The 22,421-nt window shown below is 39.1% G+C and overlaps 1 protein-coding gene across 1 annotated transcript in view; it reads right to left on the bottom strand.

Annotated features, from left to right (window-relative positions):
- aff2 (AF4/FMR2 family, member 2) overlaps nucleotides 1–22,421 on the bottom strand; it is a 155,527-nt gene that overhangs the window by 75,080 nt on the left and 58,026 nt on the right. The window lies entirely within an intron of this gene.

Below are 22,421 nucleotides of genomic sequence, written 5' to 3'. Positions count from 1 at the left end.
TGATATGGCAGAGGTGAGAGAAGAGATAGAGACAAATACAGAGAGGAAGACGGAGGGTGAGGAAAGGAAGAAGTAACCTGACATAAAGCAGTCAGAGAAGGTCCTTGTCTTTACAGCAGCAAATCTTCTGCCTGGCAAGAAGATAAGTGGGGAAACATTTCTGTTTTGACATCACTCTGAAGGAACACAGTAACAAAACAAACAGACAGGAGCGGACAAGAGAGGGACGGGGGAAGCTGTGGAAAAAACGTGTTGCTTGATGTGATTTTGATGACACGCAGATAGGAAAAGAGTAGGACAGAGAGAAAGAGAGATGTAAGGAGAGTGAAGGAGAGACGAAAATTGTGGAAACGATTTCTGCATGAAGTCATCCTACAATAACAAAAACTTGTATAATCATTGACCTGAGCCAACAGATCTCCTTCTTTCTCTCCCTCGGCCTTTTACTTCCTCTGTTTTTCTTTTTCTCTCTCTCCTCTGTCATTTTTTTCCTAAAATCAGACTCTCTGGAGAGAGACGGAGTCTTTGTGAGCAAACAGAAAACAGCTGATAATCAGTGCAATTACTGTGTGTGTGTGTGTGTGTGTGTGTGTGTGTGTGTGTGTGTGTACCCAAGCAACATACCCGCAAAATCTCTTCAACACAGCTGGAGTCATTTGGTAGGCTGACCTGGAGAAAACAAAGCAGAAAGACAGAGAGACTGACTTCAACACCATTTATAGCAGCATTACATTACATGTGAAACAGCAGAAACAGAGTTATGGGCAAAGAAAAAGTAGAGCAGACTCATCCACACCACAGTCATAACTCTCCCTCTCCCTCTCAAGCTTTTTGTTCTCACACAGCAGAGATGTAGTTTACAATGATACTGTAACGGTGGCATATTTGTAACTCTTAGTTTTTGAAACAATGGGTATGTGATTTCAGACAAACTGAAAACTGTCACTGTCAGATTTTATTAGCTGTAGCAAGCTAATTAAGCTAACATTAGCTCCATGAGTTATTTGAAAACTCCCTGTTCAGATGTCGTTTTAATGTTTCCTGCTGACTTGTTTTAAAACATAAACCCTATAAAAACTTTTCTTGTTGGCTATCTACATTAAATCATAATAAAAGACTGAAGCTAAAGCTGCATGTCCCAGGGAACAAGTCATCCTCATGAGTCATGTAGAAAACAGTTTGCGCGAAATTAAACTGCTCTTGTACTGCAGTCTAGAGCTAGTTAATCCTATATTATAATGTATGATAAGGAAAAATGTAAGATGAAACTCATTTTGTTGTTTGAATCTGTAATGGGTTTAGTGAATGTAACATTAGCTCAGGTGATGTTGCTGCGGTTGTAGGAAGTGTAAACTTAAAGATGCTAATGTTAGCTTAAACCCTGATAGCTTCCAGGATCAGCTTTACCACAATGAAGAAAAACCAAACAGTGCATGTGGTATTGTGAACTTGAATTTAATTTAATGTTAAACCTGTAACCCTCAAAGCTTACATTACTACAATAATTTAGGTGAATTATGTGCTCCTTAGTCTTGGAAATAACAATCAATTGTTAGCATGCTAACTAGCTTACATACCCTTGTATGGTAGAGAAGATAAACACACTGTTTAAGCCATTACATACACTTTTGCTCATGTGTTTTTGGTTTTGAAAAATGGGAAGTCTTTACATTCCAACAAATGCTTTTATTGCCTTGTTACAGTTGCGCCATTCGCGGTGGAGAGATTTAGTTGAGGTCAAACCATTCATCAATTTCAAAACGTCCATTTAAAATCGTCTAATTACTGCTTATGTTGTAAATCAATATTAACACTTTGAAATTCAAAACATTTGTGCATTTTGGTTGTCTAAGACGATGCAGTGATTTATAAAAACTGGCTTGTGTATATGGGCAGAGAAAAGTAATGGGGGGACATTCAGAAAACTGAGATTTTCACTTTTCACGTTGAAAAAAGCCATAAATGCCTGTGGTTTGGCCAATGTTGTGTTAACCAAGGGGCCATTTCAGCTCAACAGAATTCATGAGACTGACTTGAGTTTTCAGGAGAGAAGGAGAAAAAGAGACCATTTGAGCCTAGACATATGCAGCTACTCTGATTGAATTTACCAGTTCAGTGGCTGCACACAGCTAATCTGTGTTAACATGTGCCCTTGTCAATTAAGTCTTTCTTAGAACAGGAGTGATCTGGACTGGTGACCGAAGTAACATTATGGCAAATGCCTGGGCTATAAATTCAGACAGGTGTGTGACAAGCATAATCTAAATGGTCATGAAAGGAGAAACCGAAATAAAATCTTCATGGCAAACAAAAACAAAATTCAAAGTACAACTTAAAAAAACAATAAAGTTTCTGTAGCTGGAAGTCTTTGCTTTGCCAGTTCAGCCAAAGTGCATATTGTTGCTCATGCAAACTACAGAGTTGCTTTTCTATTTATTCCAAACAAACCATTATTTGCAACTGCGGGAAACACATGACTTTGTTAGCTAAAACCTACAAGACATGAAAATGAATGTCCATTGCCGAATTGTCGCTTCCAAAAAGTAATTGAAAACAAAATAAAGCAATTCACTGGGCCAGATCTCGGCTTGGATCAATCCAACAAACAGGCTCATTAAAGAAGAAAGAGACGGAGCAACAGCTGGAGGAAGAGAGGGAGACTGAAAGACTCTGAGAGCAATTCACTGTAGAACTCATGTCTAACATATTACAGCACCATAACCTCTGTCACACACCATTACTAATAGCACCAACATGAACAGAGGAACAGTTTAGTAACTATGATGAGAAGAATGACATCATATCCCCCCTTTAAATCACTGACTGTTAAAACAACAAAACAATAAAAGTGATTGTGTGTGTGTGTGTGTGTGTGTGTGTGTGTGTGTGTGTGTGTGTGTGTGTGTGTGTGTGTGGTAGAGAGGGTCAAAACTGCTTGAGCTCACCAACGAAACATCTCTCTGAATGTCTTCTAGACATGAGCTGTGGTCCCACACGAGCGCATCACATCACTCGGCATCAGCAAATTAATTATACCGTGAGTCAACAGGAAACCAGAGTGGGCGGCTGAAGAAGTGTGATTTCCATTGAAAGGTTCGAGGCCACTTTCAACCAAAACGTACAAATCTTGCTGAGTGTTGCCCCTGAGCTATGACAACATAAAACAGATGTGCCATATATTTATTGTGTTATTCAGAGGTTATTTGATTAATGAAAGAATGTCTTACTCATTATAGGCTAAAAAACATGAGATTTAGTTTAGTCCAGAAAGGAGAGACATAAAATGATTAAATGATACTGAATTTCAGTTTTATCAGCGTATTGATGCAAATTTACATCAAACGTGATGTCAAGAAGGTGATTGAGAAATTGACTTAAAGCTGTAGAATAGGATAGTGGTGTTTCCTGGCAGGTCCAGATGCAGCCGGTGTGTGAGTTTAGGTACAATAAATAATGGATCCTGGGGTTTTGACAAGTATCATATGCTGATGATGTGTGAAACCATTCTGGCCACAATGTAACAAGCTGTAAACACAACACTGTCATTATCACCATATAAAGTTGATACAGCAAACAGATGCTTATTGACCCATCCAGCAGACACAGAACAACATTAGCATTTTTTTTGGAGCTTAACAATTAGTATTAGCAATTATTTATCTGAGTATTTAAAATGAGATGGTGAGTTCAAGTTTAATATTAACGCACCTTTTAGCTTTGTTTGCTAAATGTGTCTGACTAATGTTTGGTGCAGGTAGGTACAGTTAGGTTTAAGCATTTTACCTATGACGTCTGAACAGCTGCGTTGGGAAATTATGCTAATGAGAACTGTGAGAGTGAACCAAAACAGCAAAGCTGAGGAGCATAAAACTAAACAACAAGAGCTGGAAAAAAACAAAATAGAGCCGAGGGGAAGTGCAAAGTGAGGTGATACTTCTCTGTGGGTTTGTCACTATGACTGATACCTTTCACACTGAACACTGTCATTCTTTAAGGATTACTGCAGCTTTAAGACTTTCTTTTCCCCAACCTGGCATTTAAATTGATAAATAATTAGTATATTGGTAGTACAATGCCATGTAGTAGCAGCATGGTTTGAATTTAACAAGAAATGTGTTTTATGACACAAAAAGAAATAGTTTTACAGCACAAAACACTTAGTTGACAGTGTTGTTCTTGTATAAAGAGAATAAAAGCTTCAATAAATCCTCAAAAAAGTGAAGTAAGAGTAGATGGTGGAAAGAGATAAAAGGAAAAATATATCTGACATGTTTACACTCGTTAGGAAAAGACAGCGAAAACTCAGTTCACCAATTACTTTGCCTCTCAGGATCAATGTTACTGCACCTGAATTCTGTGGTTGCATATCCAGCTAATGGTTTCACTCAATCAAAGAGATTGTTTTCTGTTTGGCCTAACTGTAAATTATAAACTGTAAATTACAAATTGTATAGTCTAAATTATACATTTTACACTGTGAACTGTTTAACTGCAAGTGTGCAATGGTCAAGTGTTAATAAACTGTAAATGATAAATTGTCAACTAGCAACAGTCCATTATAAATGATAAATTATACATTGTAAATGATAAGTTGTCAAATATAAATCATATATTGTAAATTATAAATTGTCAAATATAAATTGTAAATGATAAGTTGTCAAATATAAATTACACATTGTAACTTCAAAACTGTAAATTATAAATAGTCAATTGTACATTTTATATACACATTGCTTATTGAAAATGTTGATTGCACATTAAAATCGAGCAATGTTGTTTAGATTATTATGCCTGTTAATTTGACTGACACATTTTAAAATATACAACATATGACACTCAGTGTAATAAAGGCTCTCGTCTGGAAGCAACGAGAATAGACCCTTTGTGTAAAATACACACTTCCTGTGTCATTTTCCTAATAGCTTCAATCTATAAAGGTGCCATACATGATGGATACAAACATGAACATTTAAATGTGATATTCCCCCTTCATTTCAAAACACAGCTGGCAGACAAAAATGGAAACACTCATATGATTTCAGGCTCGCTGAGTCTGTCTATTTCTGTCTCTATCCATCCGTCTATACATCTGTGTCTCCCTGCCTCACTTGTACCATCCCTGTCCATCACAGTTGTGTTTAGTTCACTGGAGCATAACACTGACACTAGCAGGGTTTGGTGTTTGTTTCCTTTTTGCAGTATGGACCTCTAAACCAGACGGCATACAGAATGTATTATAATAAACAACGCGCTACTTGGTCATTGCAAAGATAGAAGTCTATTCGGAGCTCAGTGAATAGAAACTGGCTTTAATGGATTTTAATGGACATGTGACTCTTACATGTAATTTGTGTGCGTGTGTCTCCTAATTGTACTTACTATTAGATCACGGTTAATGTCAAGGACTAGGAGATGGGGGGAATATAAAAGAGAAATGAAAGATGAGTGACAGCCAGAGAGGAAGTCTGCAGGAAGAGAAAGGACAGAATTCAGAGAGAAAATAGATAGCAAAGAAAAATGAGAGAGAGTAAGAGAGAGAGAGAGAGAGATTCGGAGGGAAAATATAGCTGAGGCAATTACTGATGCAGAAATCCTTTCTCTCTGAAATAGCTGCTGAGATAGATAGACGTCTACACACACACGAACACACCAACACTCTCTCACACACACATGCACCAACTTAAAGGCAGATACACTCGGGCATAGACAGGTACATGTGGATGCACAGGAACACACCAAAGCTTGTATCCACACAGTCACATTTAGACATGATCTAACAGTTGTTATAACTGTTGTCATTATCGATGAGTCTGCTGATAATTTTCTTGATTAACTCATTAATTGTTTGACTTATGAATATCAGAAAATACTTAAAAATGCCTGAGATACTGTTATAATAATGGCCTGTTGTGTCTCACCAACACTCCATAACCTAAAAGAAATCTAGTTTACTAACACATCTGACAAAGGAAAGTAGAAAATCCTCACAGCTGAGAAGCTGAAAAAAGACATATTTGGCATTTTTGCGTTGAAAAAATGTTAAATGATTAATCAAACTAATGATTGCCAATCATTTTTCTGATGATTGACTAATTGTTTTATGCGCACACATACAGTGGGGTCACAGTCTGAGACTACTTGAAACTACAGTACTTGATCACCTCACATGGTGGCAAATCTTTTACAATTATTTAATGCACGAGTACGTAGCTCACACTTATAAAACAACCACAACAAAAAAAATACAGCTGCGGTGACGAAAGGAAATATTGTCTTACATGTAACATTACATAAAAAACTAAGATTGTTGTCTTCGTACAGCTGTATGCAAAAGGTAGAGTACCCCACGGCAGACATACTTTGTTCATTTTTGATGTCAAAGAAGTAATTAGAACCCATGCAGCATTAAAAATTAACATTTGTCAAAATGAGAATGCATTGTTACTTATTATTTCATGAGCAGTAATTGTGGCATGTGTAAAAGTTTGGGCACCCTACTTAAAGAGAATTCATCATGCTCTGAAATGTGGACAATTCCTGATGATTATTCTTGACCTGCCTTACAAGACCTAACGAGCCAGTTAAGGTCAAACAAGTGAATGAAGTTCTGAGCAGGGAGTAATTGTGCAATCACACACAAAAAAGGCTGTCTTCCTAAAACACAACTCAAATTTTTATATTATCTTAATAAGAAATAACGGATTATGAGCATTATTAGTTCAAACTGCAACTTGACCTCCAATTAATGAACAATGACAATCAGGTAGAAACGGTACCATAATATGGGAGATGGGGGTAATACTGTGTTGCCTCTATGTTGTGTTATGTTTTAACGAGGGACCGCCATTACAAAACAAATACACACACCAGCTTTAAACCCTTTTCATTTGCTGATGCATGAGGGGAAAATCCCCACACTCCAACACTGTGTTACCATAGTTACCAAATAATTTAGCATTCAATTTTGCCACTTACATTTATCACTCACAAGATTGCTTTCCATCAGCAGATGGATTTCATAGTCAGTTCAGTTTTGAACTTGTGCCTTCAAACACACCTGGATTCATGTAGCCAAACCAAAAATGAAACAGTGGTTAAACGTTTGGTTAAATTCTGTTTTGCATAAGGTTCTATATGTAGTTGCCTTTAATGAGACAATATACCACATATATTTGAAATAGCAGTTATTAAAAAAAAACGTTGTAATTGTTATACACTGTAATTGCCATTGGTTAAATATTAACAAGAGAAGAGAAGACAACAATCAGACTGATCATTTGCATTATAATCTGTATCAAAAGTTGAGATAATCATCAATCACTTGTATAATATTCATAACTACAGAGGGGCTTTTGTCCTGACATTGCATTCTGATTGGCTGAATAGGTCCTTATTATATTAATTTGTCATATTAGTGAGGAGCCAGTTTACACTCCGCAAGCAGCCACCGATACAATTACATAACAAACACATTTAATGTGATTCCACTCAAATGATTTCCTTTTATATGCCTGTGTCTTTTCATGTTTCAAATCCACCAGCGTCTTGTTTCTTTTGTACTGGAATTAAAAATCATTAAGAGGTAATTATAGTAATGTGTTTAAGACTGAAGAAACATGCGCTCCTCTCTCTGTATATGTGTGTGCGTGCGTGTGTGTGTATGTGTGAGAGAGAGAGAGAGAGAGAGAGAGAGAGAGAGAGAGAGAGAGAGAGAGAGAGAGAGGGATGAATGACTCAGTGAAAGCATGTGGGATGACAAAATATGAATTAATAAAAACACCCCAAAAGACATACCGTCTATTCATATCTACAATAACAGAGAGATGATAACATTTGACTTGGAGATTGGCAGAAAGAGAAGATGAAAGAGAAAAGAAGAGATACAAAGAGAGAATGAAAGAGGATAATGAGCAAAGAAAATGAAAGATAAGCAAAGACAAAGTCAAACAGAATCAAATCTGGAGCCTGATGAATGTAAACAGTTTCCCCTGCACTGTCCTCTGAGAGCTATTAACTCATCCTCTCCTATTTCTGTTTTATTTTAGAACCATTTTCTCAGGATATTTTCTCAGTAAGATGAGGAAAAGGTTTACTTTGTTTGGTAAATTACACAAAGTATCTGAACTTCGTCTTCTGACACGGCCATCCTCCACACCGGAGAGGCCAAAGTGTGCCACAGAGAAAAAACTGTTGCTTTGCTGTCATGAAAAATGTTAAAGTCAAATGAAAACTGTCAATCATCCAGTTGGTGCGATTGAAGTTTCGAGTCGTATACGGTTCAGACCAGGGTCCAACAGGGTTTGGAAAATCTTCAAGGATTTTTTGTCCACGGGCTTCTCGTTTATTCAGTTTCATCTGCTCCTTTTATCATCCATATTTCAGCTGTTTACAGAGCTGGAGTGACCGCCATCACTGGGATTACCAGCATGCTAGATAGATCACAAGCATTGCCCTCAGAGGAAACTCTGTGTGTGTGTGTGTGTGTGTGTATGTATGTGTGTGTGTGTGTGTGTGTGTGTGTGTGTGTATATATATATGTATTTCAACAGTCGTGTGTGAGTGAGAGAACATGTCTATGTGTGATTCAATATGTGCACTGATATGTACTCATGTTTGTGCATGAGCCCGCCTGCCTGATAATCTAAAGATTGTAGAGAACATATAAAAGTAGTTCAATCATCTCATGTGCCCTCTTCACATATTTTCATTGACCTCACCTCTCAAATAAAAAGTAGCTGGTTTTCTGGCTTGTGTTGTGTTTTTGTGGTCCTCTCGTAAAGAGCACTTTACATGCTACTTTTAACTGTAAAAAAAATGTGTGCTTCTGTCAGTGTGAAGTGGTTTTCATTGTCAAAGCTCTATAGCACATCACTGTGTCTAATGTTGTGCCATCAGCTCAGATGGACGTACTACACTGAGCTAGATCTAGGTGACACTGATTGTCCATATGCTCCCTATGTTCCATACATTAATTGTATGGACCGTATGGACGGGCAAACAGAAAAGAGATTTTGCTGCAGTAGTGGTTTGGCGTCTTTTCCTTTATCATAACTTGTCACTTTTGCATTGCAACTAACATAACAGCAACTTTAGCTTATTAACTTATTACAGTCATTTCGAGGCCTGCAGGGGGAGTGCTTGATACCAATACTGGTATTGATATTTGAGAGTAAAAAAGATTTGATCAATTGGCAAAGATTCTTTTCTTAAAGGAGTTATTTGTAAGTTTTGCTATTTCTACATAGCCAACGTTAGCATTAACAGCTGTTTATGAGAAGAAATGTTGTGAGTTCAGCATCAAATGTCATTCTTTCTCACTAAGAGCTGTCTCCAGCAGTGGAAGGCAATGTCAATGTTAACTCTTGTTTTGCTTCTATTTCCATAATTTCTTTTCTTCTACTGAAGTTAGCATGCTAACCAGTTAGCTCATCTCGTAACTTTCCGATACCGAGTCAGTGTAGTATCCAGTCTGCCCTGAAGAAGTGGCGCTGCTCAGAGCAAGTATGATGACCTTGTCTTGTAAACACAGAGACAGAGCAAGACTGGTAACTAAACAGCTGTTAATGCTAACACTGGCTATGTAGCAATAGCAAAACTTATAAATAGCTCGTGTAATTAATTATATTTTCATATAAATTATTCATAGAAAATATAAACTATTAATGAACTATTAAAAACTATTAATAACTTCAGTTCCTTAAAAATGATGAAAGCTAAACTTAATGAGATTCGATAAGGGAGTTGAAAGAATTTGATAAGTGGATTTGATCTTGGATTCAGATCTCATCAATCCCACACCCAACAAACATTGTTTTAGGTGTGATAAATATCAGCTGATATATTGGCAAACACATCGATAGCTATTTAGGTGAGAAAAAATACATTTAATTTATACCATTAGTAATGACTGCACTCCATACAATTGATCCTGTCACAGGAACCTTGTGTTGTGCATGCTTGCCTGCTGCCATAGTTTACTGGGACACATGAATGGAACAGTTACAGTTACAGTAACTGTATTATCCTTATGTTTTTCCTGCCATGGTAAGTCAGACTGTCTTGCTCTTCCTCTGCTGCTGTCATCTACACTTACTGCTTCCTGTCAGCCAAGGCCACTACTCCAGAGTTGCTGCTGCTCTAACATTTAGAGCCTGGTGAGGTTACTATACAACTGCACACACACGCACACACGCACACACGCACACACACACACAAGTTTCCACTCTCTCTCTCATCTCTTTTCATTTGTTCTCTGTCCCTCCCCTCATCCTCTCGATCCCCTTTTTCTCTTCCATCTCTCTCTCCCTTTTCTCTCTCTACCTCTCTCTCCCTCTCTCTTCATCTCATGCTCCCCACACCAAGCTGTGGAGAGGCAGATAAGGAGTTGATTTACCATCCAATTAAATGTTGTCATTGAAACATTGCTTCAAATAAGCCTGTCGTTTTCACCCTGCGCTAATTGGCCTTCCAATAGCATGTGCATGTGTCAGGATGTGTGTGAGTGCTCATGTGTAGTGTATGTGCGTTTGTCTTTTTGTGTATGTAATGCTTTATCTAGGACCGGCAGATTCAGATAACGGTTTTTCCCCACTTAAAAAGAGGGGCATTTTGAGTTCAAACTAAGTTGTGCGTGTGGCTCTTTCTGTCTCTTCTGTTATTCTTCCTTCCCAAACTCTAAACCATCCAACTGAACCAAGTAATCAATTTTGATAAAAAAAACTCGTAACTTAAAGCCTCCTTAATGAATATTTTTCATAATCAAAAGACTATGTGGAATTTGAAAAACCACAAAACCAGAGGATTATCACCCAACTCTGCAGCTCTTAGGCTAAAACACACTACATAGCTTTTAGCCTTTTTTTTTTTTTTTTTTGCTCATTATTTTAGTTTTACAGCACATGAAGCACATATATTTTTGATTTAGTCTCGCCTCTCACATAAACCTTGTGCCAGGCAGCAGTAGGCAGCTGTTTTCAGCCAAAAAGCTTCAATAAACCAAATCGACACTATCTGCTCAGCACCAAACGGCTGTAAACAAAGTTAGCAGCTGGCTGGTGAAGAAAGTCAAGCACCTGACAGGTAAATTTTTCATTCTGGTGTCTGATAATAACAGATACCAAAATAGAGCTAGAAAAGAGTGTATGTTGAATTTCTATTCGTCAGGTGGCAGAAACATGACTTTAAATGAATATTGCTATTAGTTTGCTGGATGTAAAAAAAATAAAAAATGCAATTGTTTGCTAACATGTCAGCAATAACACAGTGATATGTCAGGACTGTGTATCTGTTAACTTGTTTCGGGATTCTTCTGTATGTGTATGCTTGTGGTTAATATTCACACACACACACACACACACACACACACACACACACACACACACACACACACACACACACACACACATATAGTACAATAGTCTACCTTTTTCCACACCTTTCTCTCTCTAACACACACACACTCAAAAAGAGGGTTTTTATAGAATTTTAATAAATCCATGGGAAAGCGGTCTCAAAACTCATTTATCAAACATTTAACACTGACTTAGCCATTAAAGGGGGCGAGAGAGGGAGCGAGGAGGATAGATTGAAGAAGAGGAGCTATGATCAATGCCAGTGGACCATGTAATTGCACCAGGAGTGGGTTAGCTGAAAACATTAGCCTTGTTTTCTGATGGATCACATCCTGGAGCCAGCTAGCCAAGCTAAACGCTTCAATCTGTATTAGTACAACCCAGAGTCATCCATCTAAATTCGCTGTACCACTAAAATTAGCAAAAGTTTTTTTACACAATTGATTAGCTGATAGTTAAAATGCTATCATGTTGTTTCAGCAGAAAATAACTGATGGTTGTTATTAACTTTCTCAATCTAGCCTTTGCTTTATTCTTTATTTCATAAGCAGAAGTCACTTTTTGCAGCAAATGAAAACCTCGTTTTGAAACCAAGTTTGCAGCTGTAAAATTCAATCCTTTTCTGACACAACTTCTTCTTCTCTTGGCTGGATTCCTCACATCGATTTGCGGAGAGAATAAGGATTTCTTTCACTCAACGTCTGCACAGAAGCACATACGGTCACATATGAAAAGAAGTACAGAACATCATCTCCTCAGCAGCAACAATCACTGGCACTGACGTTCCATTGAATCATTTCTTCACCTAGTGCACCATCAAGCGTGCCAAGACGAGAGTTTCCAGCTCACTCTCACCCCATTACAGCATCTTTTCAAGCTGCTCTTCTCTAAGAAATACTTCAGATCCGTGACAAGTGAAACCCTCCACTTCAAGAAGCGTTTTCCCCTGTTGCTGCGTGGATATTTCACCATAATGTCGCTACACGACCGGCTGCTCAGTGTACCAAATTTCCAGTGATCAACGTATTGTGTTTCCTTGTTGCGCATGCAGTCCGTGCTCTGTCTCAGTGTTTAATAGATTTGTACCACACGCTTATCTTCAGTGTAGTTTTTCTTTGACAAACCTCTGTATGATTCATAACTGCTTAATGTCTCTCTGGTGGAGTCGGAGGCCCTGCACTTTAAATTATTTTGGTTGATTAAACCTCTGCTCAAGTTGGGAAAAGAATTACTGAGACTTATATGATTGTTATGTCACCAAACTCCATCATAATTATAATAATAATAATGAAAATGTGTCCTGCATTGACTGAGGTGCAGCAAAACTGAAAAGCAAGTGAGAGGGATGTCATCAAGCACACTTGTCCATAACCGTAGGATCGGGGGAAACAGGTGGAATCAAGCAAGAGACTGGAAACACCTGAGTGGGTGGAGCCAAAAACCCATAATTTTACATATATTGACAAACCTGGACGACAGAAAGAACTGTTGTCGTTATATATATATATAATAGAAATGGAAATGACTTATTTGTTATCCTTTCATGTCAATGTTAATTACAAGGCAATTCAAACTGCTCAATGACTGTTAGACTCTGAAGTTGGGATGTCAACTCTGTCAACTAGCTTAGCTTAACTTATGGTTTAACTGCATTTTTCAGTTAACATAAATTCTCTGCTGTCCTCTCCTTGTCTTTTTATCACTTGACTAATATGGCTTTGCTAGAAAAACGGTGGTTCCTTGACTCCGCCCAGATATTTAACCAATGAGAACCACTGAGAACCTGTATCCCTAATTCTACACATTGAAACCATGAGACCAGCTCAGTTTCTGCTCAGGCAGCTGTTTTCGGCCAAAAAAGTTTCAATGAACCAACTCTACACGATCTGCTCAGCACAAAACAGCAGGAAACAAAGTTAACAGCTGACTGGTGAAGAAAGTGAAACACCTGATAGGTAAATTTTTCAGCAGTTATTGGACACCAAAATAGAGCATAAGGAAGTGTATGTTGAATTTACATTTGTCAGGTGGCAGAAACACAACTTTAAATGGAGTGTTGCTGTGCTATGCTGTTTGAGTCGACTGACATCTGCTCACTTTCACATCCAACACGCTTGTGTGTTGTTCGGTCACCTTTAACTAAGGTGTTTTATCATCTCATGCTGTGAAACTGTCAATGCCACCTATGGGCATAAGTACAGAATGGTATTATAGTACTAACAACTACCTCAAGGAAATTCAATTAAATGCTGTTCAGATAAACAATAATACTTGAAGCACTTGCGCACCAGCAGCCGGGGGCAGCGCAGTGGTGTTAGTGCTGCGGATGACATCTCTACTACGACAAGGGGAGGCAGATTCACTCCTGTGATTAATTGCGAACAGAACACCTCCTACACACACACACACTCTTTCTCTCTCATACACACACATTCAGTGGCAAATAAAACCCCTTTTATAAATATACAAGACACATGCGCACACACACAGCTATATCAATGGAAAGAAAGGGGCTTTATATAGTCACACATTCACCACTGTTTTAATTAGTGGAAAGAAACACACACACACATACTTCACTGCTGCAGCCGAGTTCGCTGAGCAGGGAAAAGAGAATGATTGACAGATGTGTGTGTGTGCATTTGTAGAGGCAAAAATTCAAGCTGAGTATATTTGATTTGTTCTGTTGGCAGGATGTGTTTGAGTGTGTGTATGTTTGTGCTCGCTGTGTGTGTGTGGTCTGTCTGTGTGTGGTTCTCAGCATGATGTCTGTGTACCAACTAAATAAGTGGCTCTTGGGGGGGGGTTGGTGACGGGTAGGAGGTGGAGGGGTCCTCAGCAGTACAATGGGGCATCAAATGTGTATGACTGTGTGTGTGTGTTTGTGTGTGTGTGTGTGTATATATTCCTCTATGCATTTGTATGTTTATCCACACACACACACACACACACACACACACACACACACACACACACACACACACACACACACACACACACGTAATTCCCAGAGGACTAAATAAATCCCCTTTGTCCACAAAATACATGGCATCATTTCAAGCAAATGATTTTTTCTGACTTTGATGTTGTGTCTCTTCAGATTTGGAGTATCTCATCTAAGAGCATCTAATCTTCAAAAACATATCAAGTGTTTTATTAAGGACAAGCTGTTGGCTCATCCTCTGTCTAAAAATATAGACCTCATTAACAAGTGGCCAACATGTGTGTGCATGTGCACTACCTTGTGAGTGTGTGTGTGTGTGTGTGTGTGTGTGTGTGTGTGTGTGCCATAGTGGGAACTACCTCAGAGGTGGCTGTGTCTGTCTGTGGACAGATTTTATCACTATGATAGTGTCACGACTGTCACAAAACTTTACAGGTGTGTAATTGAGATAAAAATGAGTTTGAAGATGGGTGTGGTCTGACCCTTGAGTACTGAGCAGTCATGTTATAATGTAAAAATGACTCCTGAGTACTCATGGTTTGGAACGTCAACATGTTGACAGGCGTCACTGCTCGTGTGATCCCATCACTAGACGGTCTCTAGTTTTTGTGCTGCCAGCACTAAATTGAAATTGAAATGGAGCAGTGAAATAACGCATGAGAGGATTTTATATTATGTATTTTTGTAATGCTTTATACATTTTAATGTGAGTCCATCTATTTGTGTTGAACAATGGCCAGTGTCTCAATCAAGCAGCAACCTCTGGGGGTGAAGGGTCAAGAGTCAATCCCCATAGACTCCCATGTTAAAAGGTCCGACTTTACAGCAGAACTAAGCATGATGTAAAAAAACAGTTTTCATCTCGAATTTTCCCCTTCATGATAACTGTATGGGGGGCTGAAGTTTTACTGTTTAAGAGTGCCAGAACATCAAATTTACATTTTATCACCTTACAAAAGTTGTTTTGGCTAAAATGTTAGCAAAGGTCAGAGTCATTCAGAGTAATGTTTCTGTCCACTTGGCAAAAGTAATGCTAATCTTTTCATTTTAACCAAGCAGCAACCTCCGGGGCTGAAAAATGAAGCCCACACTTTAGCCACTAGAGGCTGCGTCCAAAAGTGAGTCAATCCCCATAGACTCCCATGTTAAAATGCCCAACTTTGCAGCAGAAATAAACATGTTTACAGCCTGGTACAAAAAGGAATTTGGTCTCTATGGCTAATTTCCCCCTTCGTGGTAACTGTACAGGGGGGTACATTTTTATATAGCTCACTGGTTTAAAATATATTAAGGGCTTAAAGTTAAGCATAATTGAGGGCATGGCCAATTTGAGTGACAGGTGGGTGAGCATATGCTTGCCACGATCGGCATGCACTGAAGTCTCAGCTTCACACAAGGCCCACCTCTTTGACCATTTTTAGATTAGCCAGGAGTTAGGTGGAGTCAGGAACTGCCAAAATGGTGACAGCGGAGCAGCTCACTCTGAGCAGCTCACTCTGAGCTTTCAAAACCACGCTTCAGAAACATATGGGTCACATCATACTTCTACTCTTTATATAGTCTATGGTCTCAAGTGACAATTAAAAGAAAATAATGGAGCATTCAAAATGTAATTTATTTTCTATAAATCTCTGTCAGTAGCTTTAAAGACATCGTTTTTAGGTGACCAAGTTGAGACATATCAAAATGTCTATTGGTTTATTGTAAAACCATGGAATCTTTTTTTATTGTGACATGCTAAAACATAGTCTAACAGTAGCAAGAAGTATTATGCACTCATCTTTATCTTCTTAGACGAAGAAGCAGCAACAAACTCTGAGACCAACTTTCATCTTCCAAAAGGAATTATATCATAGATCAAAACGCTACGGACAACAGAGCCGGCGGTAAATTGCCAAAGGGCTTGTTGAGATAAGATTGTATGCCAGTGTCCTTCTATCACTCAACACATTTTTGCTTAAGTGTTGACACGGAGCGTCTAAAACAGTGGGACACATGGAGATTGTTGGTGGATCTTCTCATATCACACAAGAAAAATTCATGTTGCGAAAAGTCAAATGTCAATGTGAGAGGAGGATTTTAGGGGGAAAGTATAAAAATCACTATCAGTATTATGAGTCTGTGCTGATACCAACTTGAACAGTTATTTGTAATACATTATTTGAAATGGCTGAAGAAACAGAAATAACATAAAAGGTGTTCAAGAATAAGATGCATCTGTGCAGGTTACCCGGCAGCATCACAGGGGGCCGGTGTTGGCCCTCAGCCTGGACACCGACGGCCATCGAGCTGGAAGATGAGGTGAGACCTGTATGACTTCACAGGTGAGCTGCGTGTGTTTACACTGCAGCCAGAAGCACTGCTGTAGTATTTCACACCCCGATGGCGCAGACACACTCGCAGGATGACAAGTGAGCAAACTTGTGACACAAGAATGCAGAAAACATTACTTTATTCTCAATCAGTGAGAAATTACACATCAGCGTATTTTATATATATACATATATCTATATATATATAGATATATATACATATATATTTATCACTATTTTTTTAACAAAGTTTTTTTCTCTCTGCTTGTTTCATCTGTTTATTCCAAACAAACACAGTTAGTTGTGCTGGAGCATGTGTGATTACTTCAACAGTATAAACTGTAAATGAACCCTTCTTTCTCTAATCTCCCTCCTCGACTCTTCATCCGTCGGCTCGCCCCGTTATTCTTTTCCTCCACTTCCTTACCCCCTTTTCTCGTCTTTCTCTCACCCCTCTCTTCCTCGTCCTCCCTTCTTCCTCTCTTCCCTCTCTATGCAGTTTAAGTCTAAATCAGGGGATTTGGAGGGTGTTAAGAGCTGAGGTGTAAAACACCGACTGGTTCTCTGTAAGCTCCTAAGAGGAGAAAATAATCCAACACAAAGTCTTTTTTTTCAGCGGCTCTCCTCCCCCTTAATCACCCTATTAGCTGCCTCTTCCTCTCCTCTCCCCTTCCTCTCGTCTTCCTCTCGTCTTCCTCTTGTCCTCTTCTCCTCTCCTCTCCTCTCCTCTCCTCTCCCTCTCTTCTCCTCTTCCTCTCCTCTCCTCTCCTCTCCCTCTCTTCTCCTCTTCCTCTCCTCAAAATAATTACACACCAAAATATGACCACTGTTCTCTCTAAGCTGATGATTTGGTGCCCGGAGTCCACTAATTTATCAAATCGAGCAAATAACACTGTCTTGTTAGACATCATTCATGGTTGTTTGACTGAGTTTGTAAGTGTCTGCTTCTTCCTATATTAATGTCCAGTTAAATCATCAGTGATGTAGCCGACTGCACACACAACTAACAATGATGAGGCGTTTGTTGTGATTGCAGGATGCCTTTTGTCCAATCAACCACTCACGCATCATGTTTATTGACACTCGGCATTTCCATTAATCTCAGGCTTTGTGCCGAACGTGGCCAGGTTCATCTCTCACTGCCAGAGACTCCTATAATATCAAGGAACGATACGCAAAACTGAGAAAATGCAAAACAAATGGCAGGGAAAGACTGAGGGAGCCATTTAATCGTCTGTCTTCCATGTAATCTCTCTGATGCATTCTCCCCTAGAACTAAATAATAAACTGTTGCACACAGAAAAAGAACAGAAAATGTGGCTCCCTCTCACTTTCCTCCCCAGTCATATCTCTCCTCCCTCTCTCTTTTCCCCCCTCGTCTCTGTTTCCGATGCACTCTCGCCCATCTCTCTCATCTTCCTCCACTCACTTCCATCCTTCTCCCTCTCTCTCTTTTTTATATTCATAGGATTTTAAAATGTCTGTAATGGCCCTGGTAGATCAAAACACTCCTTCTCCCGCTATGTGTGTGCATGTGCTCGCTTGTGTGTGTGTGTGTGTGATTTGCATATCGTGGCTATGCTCTGATTGGCAAACTGGCAACACAGAGCCCAGCGGGGCATTTTTTATTAAAAGGCCTTACCACACACACACACACACACACACACACACACACACACACATACAGAGAGAGAGACACAGACACAGACACACACAAACACATACACAAAGTTGGGAACAGCCACTGGCCTGTATCAGAACCTAATGAATAATACTAAAGAGCTAGCAGTAGGGGTTCTCCATGTATTGTTCTGTAACGCCAAGAGCAATAAAGATTTTTATTACCATATTTTTATGGGCACCAGACATAAGCTGTTATGGAATAGTCTGATATTTTATTAGCCGTTTGGACCAGTTTTTTTATTGTTCAAAATTAAGTTGCCTTTTAAATTATTATATTTCACTAGTCAAGATGCATAAGTACTGACTAGGATGTTTTATTACTTCAACATCCTGGGGAATTAATATGATTGCATTAAATAATGCCAAGTGTCAATTCAAATCACATATCAGTAATGTGTTCAGGACAACATAAACAAAACTTTTAATTTGGAAGTAATCTGAAATATTGAGGAATGATCCTAAAAAATTACATCCCTCTTTTATTTAATTACAATATAGAATTTCAGCAATATATTACCAGACACTAAGTACTGTAATCTGTAATGTGAAGTAGCCAACAGCTTCATGTGACTTACCACTAGAGCTATGTAAAATATCTAATTTTTCAAAGGAGAGCAGGCCATCCTCTTTATTTGGCACCATGTGAGCACATGAAATAATAAATGTACTTGCAGAAGCGGCAGCTCCAGCTAGATCAGCACAGATAATGCAGTGGGGGATGTAATGAACAAAGGGCAGGGGAAAAACTATTAGAAATGTGGATTTACATTTTCTCAAAGCCTAACTGTGTATCACGACCGACTGCGGGACACACAGTACGAAACATTCTTCTCTATTGCCGCTGCAGCAGAGCCAGTCCCTCACTGGGAGCCTCAGCCCGAGCCGTCAGCCATCTGTTCATCCACAATCAGAGTGGAAAGTAACTAAGTATGTTTAATTAAGTACAAATAAGTAAAAGGTCCTTACACTTTACTAGGTTATTTGTGATGCTCCTTATACATTTACTCCATTTTATTTCAGAGGGACGTGCTGCTCTGTTTTCAATACAAAATATATGATTATATATTTACTCCACTACTTTTACAGCTGAAGATAGTGACTGAAGTATTCTTCATAAAATGTATAATTTTCAAAGCTGGATTACAAACTGGAGAAAGTACACAATGCCCCAAAAGCCCAATATTCACTGCAGATCAATAGGTTTTGATGATGTGATTAATACAAAGTTATTAAAATTTGGGAATTTGCATCACTATAGTACAATTTTATCAAATGAGATTTTTCCATGTTTGTTTAGATTATCTAACTTTATGCCTGTTCATTGGGGTGATTTACATAATATAAATAATACTAACTATATTTATTTAAATGGTCAAGTCAATAATAATTAAATAATACTCATTATATAATGGAGTAAGCCTTTACAATGAGCTTTACAATTTGCAAAACAAATACTTGAGCTTTTGATACTTAAATAATATTTTGCTGCTGATACTTACTGCACCTACTTTACATTTTGAATGCAGTGCTTATACCTGTGATAGACTATTTTTACACTGGGATCTGAACACTTCTTCCACCATAGCCCATAATTCTTTTATTAAAATGTCACAGACTCAGGCTTTAAACTATGAATTAAAGTCTTGACTGTGTGAACCCATGACATCAGGTACATGCTGCTGCTGGCACACTGAGCCTCCAGATCACTTCAGCAGATGATGTGGAAGCTGCTGTGAAAGTGCAGGGATTGACTGCTGCGACCCCCGGCCAAGCGATCACCGGGAGCTGCTGTGTGTCGAGTGCAGGGCCCTGCCCCGGTTTGAACCGCCGACCTCGGATTCACCAGCACTGCGCTGGCCGGAAAATTTGAAAATCCGAGCAGTTTTATCTGACCAGGCTCTTGAAAAATGTCTAATACAGACGGCGTGAAAGGAGGATTTACTTAGGAGTGAGATGACAGCTCTCTGAGGGGCGATAATACACACTATCAACCTCTCATAGTGACGCCACAGATCAATGCTGATCGTTGCAGCTAATCCAGTAAACAGAGCTATAATGTTAATCCTGAGGGTAAACAGTTAATCTGAAATCATATCATGTTCGTTATAAACAGCAGCGCTAAAAAGCTAAGTGCTCTGTGGCAACTGCAATCATAAAACCACCAGTGCGTGTATGTATGTGTGTGTGTGTGTGTGTGTGTGTGTGTGTGTGTGTGTGTGTGTGTGTGTGAGAGAGAGAGAGAGAGAGAGAGAGAGAGAGAAAAGCAATCTGTGAAATGTAAAGAGAAAAGCAGTGATGTATGTTTGACTCTGTCAGCAGTGTTCTAGCTGATGCTGACATGCTTTTCACTTTCTTGCTGCTTGTACATTGTCACATAACATGACATAACATCACCGTGTTGTTATCTAACTCCTCGCCATTCACAGGAACTCATTATCACAGAGCACAGCCATTTCCAGATGATCTCGTAACAAAAGTGACAATGATCTAAGTGTTAAAATATTGAACTTTAAAACCTGCAGAGACCAGCCCGGGCTGCTGCCCTCTCTCCTGTGTGATCTCCCTTATCGCAGGGCAGCTATTGCTGTGATGACACCCTGGCAGCACCTTACTGATGGGAGACCTCGTCTACGCTATTTGGCTTTAAGTATATTTCTCCCTGAGCACCCTCTTCTCTGTCTTACTGCAGCCACTCAAGGGTAGTTTGATTCATTGGACTGTATTCCTTGTTTCTAGAAGATGATTTTATGATCGTTTTATTATCAGCATAAAAGCTAAATCATTTCATCTCCCTCCTCTCTGCAGAGGCAATTAGTCGCCTTTATGAAAATCAAATAAATTAAAGTGTTAAAAAGCTTTCACTGAGTCTCAGACAGGCTTGATACAGCGTCACTACTTGCTAGATAATACACAGACGTGGTGCCTAAATATATAAGTACTGTTGCGGTGAATGGTTGTGTCGTGTGTGTGTGTGTGTATATATATTCGTGCGCGACTCGGTCGTGAGTTGACAGGCAGCCTGAGGGAGAGAGAGGTCTGATGGGTATTATGCAAATGAGGCCAGCTGTTTGCTGCATTGGCAGACTCCTCATAACTCTCTTCTAGTTCTGCCGGAAGTGGGAAAGTATTTTATCCCTGTTTCCCCTCGTCCCCACGTCCTCTCGCCTCCTCTTTATTTCCTCAGAGAAGGTATTTCTATAGAGTGTAATTTTATATACACCCCTCTCTGCACATTTTACTGTTGTTCCCCTGCGTCTGCCCGACTATCCATCTGCACTGTTACAGTAATGAATGTACAAACAGGGAAAGCCTCCTTAAGCATTTGTTGACTTCTACAGTATAAAGTAAATCATTCTGAGGCTGTGAATCCATAGCTCACTGAAAAACAAACAAACAATGAGCAGTTTTCCATGGATCTGTCTCATGTTAATTTAGATATTTCACTGCTGCAGCCACTGCCGCTTCATTTCAGCCAGTTAGTAGAAACATTCTTCCCTCATTGTAGCATCTATTATCTTTGGTGGTTTTCTCTCCAATATCTCCCACAATTCCTCAGTTTTCGACGCTCTATTCACTTCAGATTCAGAAGAGGATTCATTGGCACAAAAAAAAATTACATTTATCTGTCTATCCTTGTCTTCTCGACTCTTCTGATGCTGTCTTATCCCTGCCCTTCCTCGCGGTATGAACACCAAACATGACCGCTTCACTGTGATTGCAGAGGTCTGTCACAGGTGTTCCCTTTGTTAGAGGGACATTTTCTTTTTCATTCTGACCAAAATTAAGTTTATAATTTGAGAGAAAAACTTATCTTACAGCAGTATTACTTGACTTGATAAAATTGACGTTTTATCACCTTGCAGAAGTTGTTTTGGCTAACATGTCAGCAAAGGTCAGAGTCATTCGGAGTCATGTTCTGTCCACCTGGCAAAAGTAATGCCAGTTCTCTGCAACCTCTGAAAAATGAAGCCAACAATGAAGTTACAAATACTGCAGTTCATCTAATGGCCACTAGAGTCTGGCTCCTAAAGTGAGTAGCAGGGAGTTAGGCAGAGTCAGGAACTGCCAAGATGGCTGCGTCCATCTTTACATACAGTCTATGATTTTGACTCTGTTTTGGTCTCCACCAAT

The sequence above is a fragment of the Seriola lalandi genome, unplaced genomic scaffold (assembly GCF_002814215.2).
Source record: "Seriola lalandi dorsalis isolate HSWRI2012SDOR001 ecotype SW California unplaced genomic scaffold, Sedor1 jcf7180002054971, whole genome shotgun sequence".
Classification (NCBI taxonomy): Eukaryota; Metazoa; Chordata; class Actinopteri; order Carangiformes; family Carangidae; genus Seriola; species Seriola lalandi.
The sequence above is the reverse complement of the archived record's forward strand: the minus strand, read 5'-3'. Positions and strand labels throughout refer to the sequence as shown.